We start from the raw sequence: 18,996 nt of genomic DNA, 5'->3' as shown, positions 1-18,996 counted from the left end.
TATATATATATGAACATGATTGTCTTATTACTCACTCTTACTAGAAATGAAATCGAAACCGAATTTGAAGCAACAATTAAAAAGTTACGAAGAATACAACAGCAGCGCCTCCCATCGACGTTTTCGAAAATTTAATCAATAAGCCGATGTTCCCAGGAAAAAAAAAACTTCGCTCCATATGTGCAACAAAACGGTTTCTAGAAAGATGAATGAGAATAAAGTAAAAGGAATATAAAATCTCCGGAACTCTTTTAAATTCTCCCTGTTATTACTTGAAGACTTTCTTGGTGAGAATATTCAGCATTGTTTGCGCAAAGTAAGTAAACGTTTGAGTGTGAAAGCGATTTTAAATTCGCAATTTTTAAAGTGAAGTATTACATGAAATCATAAAACTGTGAGTTTGACAAATATTTTGAAATGGCAGTCAATAAACATTCAAGTAAACTTTACTAATTAAATTAAATTAAAAAAATGCACAAATAACAGTTATAATTATTAATTAGTTACTGTCGAATTTTAAAAAATAATACACTTTATGACGTTATTACGCTCTTCTAAGCACACAGATTTTAAGTTAAATTAAGTTATAACAGTAAATAAAAAATTACAACTGTTTAAAAATCAATGCTTTAAAATTTTTCCCTTTTCCTAGATAAAATGGTTGTTTATAATTAGATATTCTAAGTCGGAATTATACTAATCATAATAAATTAAATTCAGGCTCAGGAAAAGAAAGATGAATGACATTAAAAAAAATAGATCAGTAGAGAGATTTTATTTTTAATAATATTAATGCTATGTTAATAATAGAAAAAATACCGTGTATCAACTGTTGAAATGCATTTAAATTCATTCATTTTCTGGGTAAAATATCCCTGCTTATAACGAAATCTTTTAATCTTAACTATATTAAATAAATTCAACTTCATTAGAAGAGAAAGTTGATTTGAATTATATTTCCCCACCCCTTTTACATATGCTTCAACAAAAACTGCAAATCATTCAAATTGCAAGTTCTTTAATAAAGGTTAAATACTTTAAAATTTTCAGAGATTTATTTCAGAGTTTCTGAGTAAAGATAAAATGGTTTTGAAAGTAAGCGTAGGGTAATTTAATTTACTTAGTTAAATGTCACTCACGTAATAGATTGTTATTGCCGAAATTATTTCCGTTTTTAATTTTCTTGAATTTTATTTTTATGGATTTTTTGTAACCATTATTAACATTATACGCAGGCTAAAATCTTTAAAATATCTTACGCATATTAAAATATCTTACACACATTTATGCTTGGCTTGACAACTATTTTTTTTTCTATTACTAATGCTATCAACACACTAAAAACAATTACAAATAACATAAAAATACACTTAGTTCCTTTTTGTTTGCATTATGCAGCTTTCGTCACAAAAATGCTAAAAATCTATAAAAATCTCAATTTTGAATTTTTGTGTCGATTGCTTTGATTTTTCTATTTAACGCAGAGACCTGATATTTCTACTCAAACATTAACTCTCATAATTGTTTAGCGGATTAATTGGTTAATTATTTTTTTAATTCGTTATATTTATAATTCTGAACTGCTTATTAGATGAAATGATTTTTTCTCTCGCATGTTAATTGACATTTTAACCCTATTGATCATTTGATTCTAACTTAATCCGATGATTCATTTTATTACACATTCATTGAATCACCGATCTACTGTTTCATTCTTTATTTCACCCTCTGTTCTGTTTATTAATTGATAGATGTTTGAAGTTTATTTTATTATACAGTACAGAACCCGTTATCCGGAAATCAGAAAACTGGAAAACCAAAAAACCGGAGCGAAATTCGATAAATTTTCCCGCTATTTTAATAAAAAAAAATTTTTTTTTCCTCATAAGATTTTAGGATTTTTCTTTCTTTTTTGAAAGATGTTTACCCTAGCATCATTTTGGAAATAATTATTAGTGTATTACTTCGTTTTTTCAAGATTATTTCCAATTAATTTCTTTTTTAGTTGGGTTTTACAATAAAAAAAACGACTTTTTGTAGCGATTCAGAAAACCGGAAAAATCAGTTATCCGGAATAGCGATGGTCCCGATCGTGCCGGATAATCGGTTTCCTACTGTAATTAAAAATAATAATGAACTATTTGTGATTAGTGAAATAATTTTTTTAAATGTCAATGCAAAATAAATCAACGATATAAAATTACAGTTTTACTTTATTTGAAAAAGAAGCATGTTTTCACAAAATTGTTCACAAAGTGAAAATAATTTTAAATACAAAATTATGAATACAATCTAATTTCAAATACTTACATTTTCAACTGAGAAAAAGGCTACTATTAGCTAGAGGACTAAAATTTTAGAGCGTGAAATGTTTTAAAAATATTTTTTCCTTCTTAAATGGACAAGAATTTTGCTCAAATTTTAAAATTGAATAAATTTAAGAAAAACTTTAATGGAGTTTTATGACAATACATTTTTTACAAAATTTTATTTGCTTTTTACACTCACAACTGTGGTTTATATAAAATAAAACTATTACTTCCTAAATACTAAAAAAAAATTATTTCATTACATTAATTTTTTAATATTTCTAAACTCTATAGCGAGGTTAAAAAATTGTATTTTAATATTTCGCTATTGCAACCGCATTTTATATTTAAAATTACGCAAACATTGAAATCGTAATTATTTTATTTTTCAGACGGGTGTTTAAGAAGTTTTAATAAAAGCTTTTTATATGATGTCAATAACACTAGATAACTACTTTTGTATAGAACAAAAGTTAGAAATTAGAACAAAAGTTAGAAACTAGAACAAAAGTTTAAGTGACTAGATTTAAAAAAAAAAAGAAATATAGAGGAAACAGAAAGGAAAGAAAAAAAAAACGTTGAGATTTAAATATATATTTAGCCAAGATTTTATTTATAGCCGGAACTTTATATTTAGTCACAACTTATTTTTAGAAACATTAGTGCTGCCATCTGGAAAAAAGCAAGCTTAAACAAGATCGACCTTATTTTAACTTTTGATATATATATACAAATTATAAATTAAATAAGTATTTTGTAAAGTATATTTCACTTACCCTCTTTTGCAAAATCACACGCAATTCTTATAGAATCCTATAAAGAATTTAAAATGAAAAAGAATAAATCTTACAGAAAATAAATAAATAAAAAAAAAAATACTTAAATCGCGAGATTTTTTATAATAATCAGTACTTTTATAATTATTTCTAAAAATGGTTTTCATTATAAATATACTATTTTTAGTAAACTATTGTGAAAAATAACTAAATTTAAAATTAAAAAAATATATAAATTTTAAATCAAAAATTTTTTAATTTTAAATCAAACAATTATTTATTTTAAATCAAAAAATTATGTTATATTTCTATTCTATTTTGTACTATACTCTATTTTTACAAAAATCCATAACTTATTTACTACTAGAAACTTCACTGAACAGTTAATAAAAATCATAAGCGATTTATACTTAAGATTAATGTACTGTGGTGTCATCACAGTAAGCATTTTTCATCTTTTCTTTTCGCCCTGCATACAGTAGACAATCTAACAATGCTGAAAGAAAACGGCTAGTAATTTAGATACTCTATCATGCTTTTTCTAATTTCTGTTTATTTCCTTTTTATTTATTTCGGTTCTAAGATAATTTCTATGACATATTGTGAAGAGAAATATCTCTATTGCTAATTTAACAAAAATATTTTACATAGTATATATAAACAATACCTTTTATAAATTTCTGTTATTTTTTTAAAGGATTAGCATAAATGCCAAGCATAGAAATATGCATATGTTCAAAATAGAAATAAATTTAAGAACAAAAAAAAATATAGAACTGTTAGAATATTTAAATTTAACAGCAGTTTATTTTAAGAGCCAAAAAATATACATTTCTCTTCATTTTCAATCCACATTCTCGAAAAAATACCACAATTAGAAAAAATATTTTGCTTCATACTATTTTAGTTTATGAGTCATTAATTTATTGTTTTTCTAAAAGGATTTGAGTCATAGACGTTGCCAGCGTAAATATATAAACTTTATTCTTTTTTCTGAAAATTCCAAGAAGCACGATTAAAATGAAGTAGCATATATATTTTCTCTAGATTCTAAAAAATATAAATTAAATAAAAGAAAGAAAAGAAAACGCTATGTGGAATAAATATTTGCTCCGAAAAGAAAATTGTTACAATAATTTAAATAAAAAAATGTTCCAGTTGATGATGATAATCTTTTTCATAATTTATGATAATCAGTTCCATAATGATTTCAAGGGAAAGAAATCCTTTAAAACTAAAAATAATTCTAAAGAGTTTGAAAAACATTTTTTTGTCGGTGCTTATTTTTGCGTTGTCTTTCTGATAACACACTGTTGAGTGCGTCTCCTTAATCATCATGAGAAATGTAAAAGCCTTATCTGATTTTTATTTTAATTTTCAGTATAATAAATACATTTATGTTAAATGTATTTTCTCTCTTAATTTTTTAATTTTATGTATTTAAAAGAAAGTTGAAAAAAGTAGAAAAAAAACTTTTTCTTTACTCTCTATTTTTGCTCCAGCTTTTTTTAGAAACATGAAGACATTCGTCAATAACTTATTTCCATGGAAACTAGACACACTAAACATTTAACTCAATTGAAAAAAGTCTGGCGCAGGAAACGTAGTAATTCCAATTGCGCATGCTTACTACTCACTACTTTTCGCTACCTGTACATTATTGCGCAGATGAAACAGTCTATGCTTCAAATTGGCTGTATTAAAAGATTAAAAAAATTATGAATTTTGTAACTTGAATTTAATGCATATATATCGGGAATCGTTGTAAGAAAATGGTCAAAAATTACTCTCAGATGCAACGTCTCTACGAGTTTTTTCAGTTGTTCGCTTAGCTTACTAAAATGTGTTAAAACAAAAAAAACCGAAACTTTTTCCATTTAAATTTCTTGTTTCTTAATGAAAGATTTGAACTAAGTGTCACTCAATTTTCACGTCATGTCTGTGTATCTACATTATGCACAAGAAAAAATAGTTTTAAACTGTTTGTTTTGCGCTAACAACATATTTAATTCTTGAATAGAAACTGTTTAAATTATCAAGAGTTATTTTTGTGTGTACGACTTTATGTAATGGATCTTGAGCACCTCATGTCACGTTTTTCATTTTTCAAGAGTGTTTCAAGAATTGAAGAATATTTTACATTTGCTTCGTAAATAGTTCCAATTGATGATTTTATTGAAATCAAAATCAAAGGACATAGTAAGTGCAAGATCTGTGCATAGACGCCAACCCTATTTCCACCTACGGATATGCATATAGATTAATGCTGTGTTGTGATTTGTGATTAAGTTGTCATCAGTGATTTGGCATTAGAATAATTTCAACAAACTGCCACATGTTTCAAAGAATATAATTTGTGCAGTGTATCGAAAAGTTAAGTTTTATGAATGTGAAAAACCTCAGTGGATACGCAGTCATGGATACTATCTCACGGATACATACTAATGCATACACGCAGTGCTTCAGATGTAATGGTATAATATCCTGGTTTAATATTGATATATATGTTACCGGCAAAGTATGAAACGCCGGCATTCTATAAAATGCCTAGGCATTGTATAAAATGCCGGATGTTTTTTAGGGAAGGTATGAAATATGAGAAGTATTAGATACTTTCCCTAGGCATTGTATATAATGCCTAGGCATTCTATAGAATGACAAATGCTATTTAGGCAAAGTATGAGAAAAACGTCCTGATGAGGTTGTTATGTAAATGATGAGCATTTCTCAAAAATAAAAAGGTTATTCTGAATAAATAATGAGAGTGCTATTAAAAAAATATATTCAAAATGCGCGAAGAAAAATGAAAGTTGTACGAAACATAATTTATGCCTTTATTATTAAGGGAAACAAAATTTTCGTATAAAAAAATTCACATTTAAGTCACAGTTATTTTCAGTTAAGAAATAAATATAGCACAAAATATTCATTTCATCAACTTTACTAACATGGCCAGAGAAGATTTTATACTCATTTGGCATTCTATAGAATACCTAGGAAATGTGTGAAATATAAATCATTTCATACATTGCCGGCTAGTTTTAGGCATTATATATGTTACCGTTAAAGTATATAATGCAGTTATTTCATACAATGCCTAGTTATTCCATAAAATAACTGATCGCATCCGTTAAAGTGAGTAATATGTTATTAATTTGACACTTTAACTAGTTATTCTATGAAATAACTAGGTATTCTATAAATTAACTAATGAGAGACAGTTAAAGTGTAAAATAAACAATTTATCTAAAATGAAATAACTAGATATTCTATAAATAAACGAATGATAGACAATTAAAATGAAAAAGAAGCAATTTATTTAATTTATTCAGCTTATAAATGGTATTTATGGAAACGTACCATAAAATCATTTGTTACAACAAGGATTACTAAAAAGACACTTGGAATTACAAAGAACATTATTTCTAAAATAAAAAACATTTTTGTTGACACACTGGGTTTTAAACGAACATTTTTAAAATCCCTGACCATTACCTAAACTTTGAGCTGTAGCATACAGATTATTTTACACTTTAACGGGCTGCAGATCGTTATTCTATGAAATAACTAGTTAAACCATGAAATACAAGAGAGTTTTACACTTTAATGGATACGATCAGTTATTTCATGGAATAACTAGGTATTCTATAAAATAACGGATTTCATACTTTAACGGTAACATATACAATGCCTAGGCATTCTATAGAAGGCCGGATTTCAAACTTTGCGGATAATATATATATATTTAAAAAAAGTAATTTCTCTCATGATTTCTCCCGTGATTCTTTTAATTATTTAAACATTTAACAATTACATTAAAATATTCCGACAAAAGAGTGATATTACTACGAAATCGATACTCTTTTTACTTATAGTTTTTTAGCCTGCATATTTAAAAATATTGCCCACTTTGAAAAAGTATAAATTTATGAAATATTTTTTTGTTTTTTTGTTCTGACGTATGTATTGAGGAAATAAGTTATGTCATACTTTAAGCCCACTCGCTGACGCCATAATTTCTTTTCAATCGTCAACAATCTCATAACTTAAAAGTAGAGACAAAAAAATTAAAGAATATTTTTTTAAATAGGACTAATAATATTTTTCTTTAAATGGTGAAAAAAACTAAGATTACATTTTTGTAAAAATGTTTTTGTGATAAGAATGTTGGGTTTCGTTTTCGTATTTGTATTGAACTCGTGCTTTTCCTGTAAAAAATTTTTTTTCATGTTTTTTTTTTGTAAAAAAAATTTGGAAAGTAATTGTATGCTCCGAAAAAGAGTTCCTCATATTGGATGTCTTATTTTGTGTTTCTCTGACTGCAAAAGATATTATAGATAAGTGTATGCTTATAGTTTAAATGGTTCCCTTCATTTTGGCTTCGGTAAGATCGTAAATAATTTATAGATTTTACTTTAATGTTTTAAAAAACTGGTTAAGGAAGAAAAATATGATAAAGAATTTTTTTTAAGGTATTTTTTTTAGTTATTAATTGCAGAAGCTGCTGAATTGAAATAAAAGTATTGACGATTTTTATAAAAAATTCGAATAGGTTAATTTTAGATGTTTCATAGATGTTTCATCATTTGAAATGACGAAAAAAATTAGGATCTCATATCGGTTAAAAATATGAATGCAATAAAAGTTTTGGTTCCGTTGTCGTATTTTTATTGAAATTTAACCATTGGTTATTAATAAAACGATAAAAAAAATTAAGTTATTACCTCACATTAATTATTTTCAAAATGTATTTCTTTAAATAATATATTTGCAACTATTATTGGACTTAATTCATTATGAAAGAAGGTCGATCATTTAGAAGCCGGAAAAAATTTGGAACTTGTAGAATTTTTTAATATAGAAAAAAAAACTGCATGAATATTAAATTTTGGGAAGCATATTTGCGGATATGACTGTGGGAGCTGAAGACAAAGTTATATCATTTATTAATTAATTTACATTTAATTGATTTAAGTTAAATTTTTATAAACTAATCATGTTCATTAAACATTATTCTCCTTCATTTTTTTCTATTTTTAATGAAAGTAAATTGTTTACTTTCTGGAGTATTTTTTATCCAATCTGGTTGGATTAAACCGGATGTTCATTACATTCAAAGTAACGATGAAAAAAAAAGCCGTTGTGTTTTTATATTAATATCCTTATTTATGTCCTTAAATCAATACCATGATTTTTTTTTTGCTCTGAGCAAAATAGAAAGATTTAAAAACCTAAGTAGTTTTAAACCTAATATATTTCTAACCTACACTAAATTAAAATATTTGATAAAATGTAAGCGCAGAAATCATAAATAAATATTAAAATCATGAATTTCTGCACTGCTACAGGCTTCAAGGCAGTGGTTTCCAACTGGCGACCCGCGGGCCTCATCCGGCCCGCGAAACAAAATATATTAATTGTCATTTTTTTGCGGACAATTTTCGTAGAAAATTTACATGTGTTTTAAATATTTTAAGTTTTTTTGTCTTAAGAATTCGATATCTGTTTCATATTAATTGTTTGATACATAGGTGCACATTATTGTAGCCAGAATTTCTTAATATGCAATAAAATATTTTCTTATTTTAATGCGTAATTCAATACTTTTGTTTTGTACAACCTAAAAAAATCTGACAGTAATATTTAACGTTCCTTCAAACATAAAAGAGTCCTATATAAAGTTTTGATAAATTTGCGGCCCGCCATTTGACTGCTGTTTTTAATTGCGGCCCCCGGCCTCATGTAAGTTGGAAACCCCTGTTTTATATGCCCGTCTTATTCATTTGAGGTATTTTATCCTTTCTTCGAACTTTGAATCGGCACATACTGCTCACAGCCTTTTTTACTTCCTGAATTTAACAGATCGACAAGGTCCCGCTTTCCAAACACGACATGTAGCAAAATAGAAGACAAAAATTTAAACAAGGCCTGTTTTAATAGTTTAAAATAATAGCTAAAAGCGGAGTTATCAAATGTTACCTTAGCAAAAATAAATCTTCTATAGAGTAAGATCAGTGGAGTAAAAGTCAAAACTTTTCAAATCAAGATACAGATCTCAACAAGCAAATAGATACAGATTCAAAATAGATACAGATCTTGGCAAGCATAGTAGAAAGTACTGAGTCAATCTTCAGCACTATCTTCACGAATCAAAAATTATCTGCACCAAAAAGTCAGGGGGAAACTATTGTTGTAAAAATAAGGCTTACTTAAACATATGTATAGTGAAAATTTTAATTCGCCAATTCAATGAAGAAAAAAATTGAGCACAAGAAATATATATTGTTTCAATTTAATTTGAAACATATAACAAATAACTTGAAACAATAATTTGAAACACATAATTTGAAGCAAATTCAAATTATACTTTAAAAGAAAGATGGAGCAAATCTATATTTAAAGCATTTAAATAATTAACCTGAACTTTTTTTTGCAGATTATATTCAATTTAAACTTTTCATTCAATAAATGCTGCCAGTATTAATAAACTATTACAGATAAATTACTTACAAACTATTATTGCCATTCCTGTCATTAAACAACAGCAGACAGCTCTATAAATCGAGTAACGAATTAGATTTCGTTATGTTTCTTTACATGTTATTTTCTGTTTTTTGCTTGATATGTTTCATTTCGTATATATTTCTTACTTAATGTGTTCTATTTTCGTTTAAATTTTTTGAGTACTACTCACACTATTGTATTGGTATATTTTGCTTTCGCTATATTAATTACAATATTAGAAAGCACTCCTTTTTGCGGACATAACCATGAAAGCTGGTGAAGAGATTATATATTTTCATTATTTTGTTTTCCGGCTTTTTAATATAATATAAAACGGTATAAATTATTTTCCTCCCTCATAAACGATCGTCTTCTGCTGCATTTTAAGGATTACTAAGTGAAGACAAATCAATAACGTGGAATATTAGTTCTACTGAGAGTTATTACACAGTGAATTTGGGCTTTTTTGAAAAACTGTTACTGACAGAGCAAACATTTGCTGTTTCTCAGAATCGGTTTTCATGGACATAAACTGTTCTCCCCTGTTCATCTTTTTATTTTTAATCTGAAATGTAAATTATTTATTATTTTGAAAAATAATTAGAACATTTTATAACTATCACAATATACACCTGGATACCAATTGCTATAATAAATAACTGCAACCCGCTTCTTGAAAGGTGTTGGATTTTTAGTTCCAAAATACTTGAAAGTTGCACTTCTTAAACTCTTCCTAATCATATATATATAAAATTTAAAGTTTTTAATTATGTTTTGTTAAAGTTTTAAAGTTTAGTTTTCTTATGCTTCCGATTTTCTTATTTTATTACTGTTTGAAAAAAAGAAACTAAACATAAAACAACATTAACAAATAAATCAAACACATTAAAATTTTTTCCAATAGTTGGGTAATTAAAGTTCCTTATTAGGTAATAACTGTTAGTAGCATATTTAAGTTTAGACAGTAATTTCAAGACAATAGCTTTTGCTAAAAAGATTATAAGCTTTTATCTTTCTCTAAAATACACTTATTTTATGAAAGCTATTATAGTATATACAAATCACAATATTTTTATTTAGTTATTACATTATACACAATTTTTCTATTTCTTGTTCGATAATTAGGTAGGCAGTAATTACATTCGATGAAGTCACACACAGATTTTTTAAAGACTATAGACTCTAAAAGAAATGGTACTGCAATAAAATTTCTCGTAGAGAGAAATATTCTTTGAAAACTACAAGTTTTTCTTTTAATCAACTAGAGCCATCTATAGAGCTTCATCGCTACTTTTTGTATTTGCACAATTTCGCAGAAGTTTTAGACGGAAACAAAACTGTATAAATGATACACAAATTATTAAAAGAATATATATATATATATATATAGATAAAAGTCGACAAGTCATACAATATCAGAAAATGTATGTATTTATCTCTTTAGCAGCTTCATTTTATTGTAAATTATTTATAAACTTTAAGAATAAGTCTTGAGGATAAGGGTCAGTGCTAACAATTTAGCTATGTCCAATATTTTTTTAAGAATAAATAATTTTTAATGTCACTGACGCATATTACTTTATTACTTCCTGTGATTATTTTAAGTACGCAAAACATATAATTAAATAATGAATTTGTTTAAGGAATCTTTGGACGTAAAAGTTCACTCATTGAGAAAATGACCAATGATCAAGTAATCAAATAATAGTAATATAATNTTTCTTACTGCACTAAGGCAACTTTCAAACATAGGGAAAGAGATTTCATTTCAATTCCAAGATTGACTTAATCTTTAAATTTTAAAGATTAAAGTCACTCATACATTACACTTTAATTTTCGTGACGCGTTACAAAAGTGTCACAGAGGAAAAGTGTTGTATGTTCACAAAGTAAATAACATGCTCTGAAAAGATCATGCATCAAGTTCTGTTGCTATTTGTTTTATTTGAAATATACTTGTATTACAAAATAAATACTAGTATCACTATTTTTATTATTTTAATTTGTAAATAATTACTTTTATGTTTTCAAATTTTATTTTGTAAGTTTCTAGGATCAAGTGATTATGTAAATTTTTTTAAGATAATGCACAGTTTATTTTTAGTATACTTAAACAATACGCAACTCTTTTTATTTTGCAATTGTACTAGGCGAAGTCTTTGTTTTACACTAGAGTCTTTTTAATTTACGTACATATGCACTGTCATAAATCTACTTTTCTAAAGTTTTCAAGAAGTGAATTATTTCTCTCATGATATAAGTATAATACAGTTCATCCTTTACAAAAATAAATAAATACTCTTCAGTCTTAAGAAATTTTAAATGTTTTAGGCGGGCAAAAAAAAAAGAAATTATTTTTGTTTTTGAAGTGCTTACACTATGTGACATTTAGAAGCAAAATAATTTGAAGCAATTCACCAGACTTATTTAATTGTTCCGTAACAACAATAAATCTTATTTATTGTTGTTACGGAATTTCTGGATCACGGTGTGCACTGTCAAGCTATATTCAGGCTAAGTTTTTTTTTATTTTGTTTTTAAATTTTTTTTTTCATTTTTTATTTGTAAGCAAGCGACTGGCAAGCTATGTTTAGCAAGTTACCTGCAGGGGCAGATCCAGAAATTTTACCTGGGGGGGGGTCTTAGATTCAGATTCCCCCCTCCACAATTAATTTTTTTATAAAAATTTTTTTATTTAAATATTTTTCTTGAAAAAAAAGGAAACCTAGGGTTTTTAATGCTAGTCTTCTCATTTATTTTTTTCATAATGAACAATAGAACAATACATAAATAATTCAAGTTAACAAAATCTTTAAATAATAAATGTAATCTATAAATAATAATGTAAATTTCGCAAGTTTCCCATCTTCACCTTTATACAATCTTTGGTTAAACCTGTTAAAGCGCGCTTGGAGCGCTCGGCGCTCTTCAACATTATTAATGTTTACAAAGAAACTATGACGAATTTCGTTTTAATCTTTTGGATTATGATTCTTGAAACAGTGAAGAACATAATTAGATGGGGGGAAAAAGCGATTTTTCCGTCCTACCTAGGTTTATATACCCCTTAAATAATATTTAAAATATTTTATTTCTTTTTTCAACTATTAAAAAAATTATTATTTTTATTTTTGTTTTTTTAATTTGGGGGGGGGGGTCACGACCCCTATGACCCCCCCCCCGTTGGATCCGCCTCTGGTTACCTGTAATTAAATTCATAGTTAGAACGTGACATTTCCCCTCACTCTTTTTCAACATTAAAAATACATCACTTTCCACATTACGATGGGGACTAAAATTTTCTTCCTCACACAGAAACAGGTAGAACACGTTGCGTACAACCGTTTCTTGTTTTCGTACATAAAAACAAAAGCAAAAAAAAAGAAACGGAACAGTTAATGGCACTATCAAGAAAACTTTGTTACTTTGTTTATAGACTATTTCTGAAACATGCAAATATGGTCATATGCAAAAGACAACAAAATAATGAGTCTCAACAAAATAATATGCTTTTATTGAGAGGTCCATTTAAAAAAACAAAGATGATAAAAGTTTTGTAACTAATTTACGGTGGGACTGAGAATCCCTCGAATATCCGAAACCAAAATTCCGAACGCCAAAAATTTTAAGTAAAAGTGAAATAAATAATTACAAACGGACACTTAGGAACATGGGAATAGATTCATTGTTAGCTATTTATCGAAAGATAAAATAGCCCAAAACAGAGCGCTTATTAAAATTATATTTTAAATAATTTGGCCACAGCCTTATCACTAAAAACCGTAAAAACTAATATAACCCAGTAACTGAAACATTTTTCGGGTTAGAGAAGTAAAGCAACTTAAGCAATAAAGAGTTAAAAATAGATTTTGATATTCAATTTAGTTGCGGCAGTGAATTAATGAGTATTTTCTTTTAAATTAACATTTGTATTGAATTAAAAAAACACATTGACAATTACATTGATTGTTAAGAAGGGACTAAAATATTTTAATTAAAATTGGATTAAAATGATTGAAAAAATAATTTATGAAATTAAAGAAATTTCCAAAGCTAGGAAATATGTATTGCTGATAATGGCACAATCTTTCATGTAGAAATTATTTTTTCTTAAATTCTACAAACGATGATTGGTGACGTTTCTATAAATCTGGGTTGCAATTCATAAATTATAATAATTAAACTGATAAATAAATTTTAAAAAAATTATCAAAAGTATCTTAGTATCCAACGCATATTCAAATACAATTAAAATGTACTGATTCAGAAGATGAAAAATATTTGTCTCTATCACCTACCATTTTTTAGATAAGCTTCTTCAAACATTTAATTTCACTATAGCTATTTACTGTTACATCGAGTACTCATGGATATATCATTAGTTAAGAAGCAGTCAGTATCTGAAAGTATTCATCTCTTAATAGTTAGTATGAACATAAAATAACTGTCAGTGTCTTGATTCACCTGTTTCACAGAAAGTATTGCCAATTGAAAATGATGTGTTTTTTTTTTCAAAATTTCTCAGGATTTGATTTTCTTCCCAACTTCAGGAGAAAAAAAATTAGTAAATCAAATCGGTTCTGTTTTTCAAAATGAACAAATCCTGTAAATTTCATATCTCAAATATTAAAAAAGTATCTCAAACTAGGTTTGAAATGAAATGATTGTAGCGCCATCTTGTGCTCCATCTAAGAACCTTTGTAATTCTCCCTTGAACTGGCGTGAGTTCTAATTTTTAAAGATAATATATTCATTCAGCTCTAATGAAAGATTCGGTTCTATGGGATATAATTAACTGTTTTGGGCTTTGATATACAGAATAGGGCAAGATCTCACAACTCTGTAGTGTCTTTGAAATACTTTTTACAATTCTTAAATCCCATAGCAGATTCTAAATTACTTTTGAGACTGCGATCATTGCTGATTACTCTCTAAATTATTTTTATACAGAAGAATAAGTAGAATAATCAGTTTGTTTTCATTTCAAGGTTATTGATAACAATTTTAAAACTCCGAGATTTAGATAGTCTTGAAGTCAATAAGAAATTTTAGTTACATATTGGTTTCAGGGAAAATTAAATAATTGATACTGGTTATTTTTGCAATGCAAAAGTACTATAAATTTTTTTCTCTCCATGCGATATACTTTCTGTTTTAAATATAGAAAACCCAAAATTAAATTTAGTTTATTTTATTGTTCTTTACTTATAAAACTTACGTTTATTATAATTAAATAAAGTAAACTTTCTTAATGTTTACCGTTTGCTCTTTGAAAAAAATGTGTACTAGCTGTTCCAAAAAGTGTCTTAATTGTCTTGATTTTTTTAAAATATGTCCAGATTTTTAAAGTAACAGTTTATATTCAAAAACTAGACGGAAAATTATATTTTTCGAACCATAAATTCTAAAGATATTGCTGTTGCATTACAACACACAATACTCTCTTTAACATTTTTTAAAATATTTTTTATTATCTAATATTGTTTATTTCTTCTGTATTTGTTATCTATTTGGAGTAATTTATGATATTCTTCACAATATTTTTCGCCCGAACTTATATTTCTGTAATTTATTTCTCTTCAATTACATAAATTCTACTTTTGTCGTGTAGATGACGCCACCATAAAATCTTTAAACTTTCATTACCTTGCCCTAAGTATACAAAGTTTACTAGATTATCGTTGGTGGCTAGGCATATTTTTATTTTAGTGAAGGCAATGTCGTATCTGCGTCACAGAACGTAAAGAAAATGATATAAAAACAAATTGAAAAAATCTATCCCCCTGTTTTTAAAACCGCACAATCAATTCATGATTATGACTCAGTATAATTTTAATAATAATCAAAATAATTAAATTAAATAATTAATTTCTATAATTTTTTTTTTAACTGTTTAATAATTTAAACGTGGCGTTTATGTGCATTTTAGTTGTAAATTATTTCACGACTCTGTGTTTTACATTGGTATAATATATCATGATTTGATATAAATTTTTGGAATTTTTATTTAATTTGATGATTGAGGAACAGTAGTGACTGCAAGAAAACAGAAGTGATATATAGTAATAAAGATTAAAATATAGATTAGAGCAATATAATCTATATTTTTCGCCCGAACTTATATTTCTGTAATTTATTTCTCTTCAATTACATAAATTCTACTTTTGTCGTGTAGATGACGCCACCATAAAATCTTTAAACTTTCATTACCTTGCCCTAAGTATACAAAGTTTACTAGATTATCGTTGGTGGCTAGGCATATTTTTATTTTAGTGAAGGCAATGTCGTATCTGCGTCACAGAACGTAAAGAAAATGATATAAAAACAAATTGAAAAAATCTATCCCCCTGTTTTTAAAACCGCACAATCAATTCATGATTATGACTCAGTATAATTTTAATAATAATCAAAATAATTAAATTAAATAATTAATTTCTATAATTTTTTTTTTAACTGTTTAATAATTTAAACGTGGCGTTTATGTGCATTTTAGTTGTAAATTATTTCACGACTCTGTTTTTTACATTGGTATAATATATCATGATTTGATATAAATTTTTGGAATTTTTAATTAATTTGATGATTGAGGAACAGCAGAGACGGCAAGAAAACAGAAGTGATCTTGTAATAAAGATTACAATATAGATTAGAGCAATTTAATTTAGCTTCTTTTCACCGTTTCAAGACATTTTATTTTTAGATATGCTATTAACGACTTTTTGGAAATTATACCTGTTCGATACCTAAATTTTTCAAAAATTTTTTATTTTGAAATGTCTTACTGAGGCCTGTTGGTGCAAGAATTTTAAGTTAAATTTCAATTCATGGTGCTTCTTCGTTAAATTCTAAAAGTAAAATAAAAAAAGTAAAAAATTCTTGACACGTCTACCAATAAAATTTATTTGCAATTTATTCACGTTACTTTACTAAGTCTTACATGTCAGAGATCAGAATAATGTTCAGTCAAAACTTTAATCAGTAGAACTTAATGAATAATCTATGCTACAGACTTCAACTGTTTCATAAATTATTTGTTAAATTGTTTGTTATGTTGTTGTTGTAACTGTTTGTTTGTTATCTTAGCGCAATCATACTTAATAATACGTAGAATATTCCACCTGATACAACGAAAAATAAATTAATAAAATTCTCAATAGATTCAATTCTATTTAACTCTAAAATATATATTTATTTTAAAAATATTTTTATTTCAAAAATCAGTAAAATATTTTATTTTATGTCAATATCTCTCTAACTTTTCGATAACTTTTGTCAACACCATGAATATATTTCAAAGGGAACAGTAGTTACAGGGACGAAAGTGACAAAACCTTGAATAACAGTACTTTGCCTATCGCTAGTTTGAGATAACAACCTCAATAGGTATTTTTTTAAAATAAAATTTTGTTATTGTCTTCCGTTTCGTTTACATTTTATTTTGTAAATTATTATTTACTTGTTCATTTAAATTGCATGGTATAGAATGTGATTGTGTATAGATTATTTATAGGTAATTGATGGAGTGTGCGCATCATTTTTAATTAAATTTTGTAGATGTGTTAAGTAGTAGTTATATTCATTTGAAACACAGTCTACTCTTTAATTCAATTTAATTATTTGTGCGCAATGTTTTTACTTTTTTTACAATTCCAAAAATTGTGATTTTCTTGCTAGAAATGCACATCTTTATTATTAGCTTTATATATTATAGTCACTTGACTAAGTCAAGTCATTATATTTCGTTTTATTTCATAACTGGTGGTGAACAGCCAAAAAATTCTGAGTTTACGACTATCAATGTTCAACTCCATTAAATTGTTCAACTTCATTCCAATGTTCAATTTTAATGCCAGTCTGGAAAATAAGGGAAATCCCTAATCAAGCATCGGAACAAACTAGCCTTTGTGGGGGAATTTTGATAAAACTAACCTGCACTGGCGTTGGGTGAAGAAGAAAACCACGAAAAGCTTCCACAGTTAGACCAGCGACAAGAGGATTCTAACCCATGCTCCATCTAAGACTGAGGATATTTTATGCTTGTACAATGGTCTTTGGAAAGCCGAAAGCAGAATTCATATCAACCAGCCAATGCTGGGATTCGAGCCTGTGTCAACTCATTAGAATGCTAAACCTCAATCCACTGAGACACTCAACATGCATTTTGTCTTATCATCTTTGTCTTATCAATCTTGAGTTTTCAATAACCAATGATCAACTCCGTAACCTTGTAATTTTGAACCCAATCCAGAAGACAAGTGAATTCCTGGATCAAGTATTGGGAGAAATTTGCCTTCGAGGACTTTTCAATGAAACTTTCCCTCATTACGTGGAGAGGAAGACCACGAAAACCTCCCACGGTCAGCCTAAAGGCTAGGAGACTCTAAGCTATGATCCGCTTACCACTGACGATATTTTACTTCAGCACTGTAGTATGCGTAAACTAGGTTCCTATTTCTATTCGCCCAGCTATTGCTGGGATTTGAACCTATTTCACCTTATTGGGATAATTTTATTAACGTTTTTGCAATAATGAGATTTAGTGTACATTTATAACGCATTATTAATGTATACACAAGATAATCTTCGAATGCATTCATAATAATGAACGAAGATCCCAAAAAGTGTAATTTTAAAAACACATGCTCTGTTTTAATTAAATTTAATATTTTTAAGTGAAAAAAAACTCGACTTCTCTGGTTTTTATTCTCTTTTAGTTTTTAGAAAATTTATTGGATATCAATTTCGGATAGTAAAATATCCAAGTATGTTTGCTTTTCATATTTTAAAAATTCTAAAATTATTTTAAAACATTTAACATCCAAATGTTTATAGCTCAAGCAAATGTGCTGCCATCTAACATGCATTAAGCGAAAGATTTCTTACTAATAAGTGTGTCTAGCTTTAATAAAACTTAAATGTTAACTTTTTTACAACAATTATAGGATGCTTGCAAATGTTTTTATAACATTTTATTGGGTAAAAAATTTATAACGAGGAGCCCCTCTTGTTTTGGTTACATTAAATTTTCTTACAGAAAACAGGAAAAATGACTTAAAAATGAGATTTTCCAATATTAATAAATTTAGATAGAAAAATCGAATATTATACGTACAGTAAAAGTTCAATCCTGGGGGGCCACGCTAATCTACATTCTAACATTTTACCCCATTATATTATTTTACTTTAGTTAAGTAAAAAAAGAAAGGAATCGTGTAAATAAATTTGAGATGAGATTTTAATTATGGAATTTTCAATAACAACACAAAGTTCCCTACAGAATGGATTTCATTAAATTCCATCTTTAAATTTTTTTTCTCCGAATTAATCAAGGTTTCTGTATTCTTTTGGAATGTAAATCAGGTACTTCATCTCATTTTATGTTTGATTATATATACATACATATATAT

General features: G+C 27.0%; 1 long non-coding RNA gene across 1 annotated transcript in view; it reads left to right on the top strand.

The window, feature by feature from the left end:
- The first annotated feature begins 4,727 nt into the window (after positions 1-4,727).
- The window catches only part of LOC122270981 (uncharacterized), a 16,709-nt gene continuing 2,440 nt past the window's right edge, over positions 4,728-18,996 (top strand). The window contains exon 1 of the long non-coding RNA XR_006226087.2: positions 4,728-5,559. This is a non-coding gene — a long non-coding RNA (uncharacterized lncRNA). The remainder of the gene's footprint in view (positions 5,560-18,996) is intronic.

The sequence above is a fragment of the Parasteatoda tepidariorum genome, chromosome 7 (assembly GCF_043381705.1).
Source record: "Parasteatoda tepidariorum isolate YZ-2023 chromosome 7, CAS_Ptep_4.0, whole genome shotgun sequence".
In the NCBI taxonomy this organism is placed as follows: domain Eukaryota; kingdom Metazoa; phylum Arthropoda; class Arachnida; order Araneae; family Theridiidae; genus Parasteatoda; species Parasteatoda tepidariorum.
Note: the sequence above shows the minus strand (reverse complement) of the source record. Positions and strands in the feature narration are given on the sequence as shown.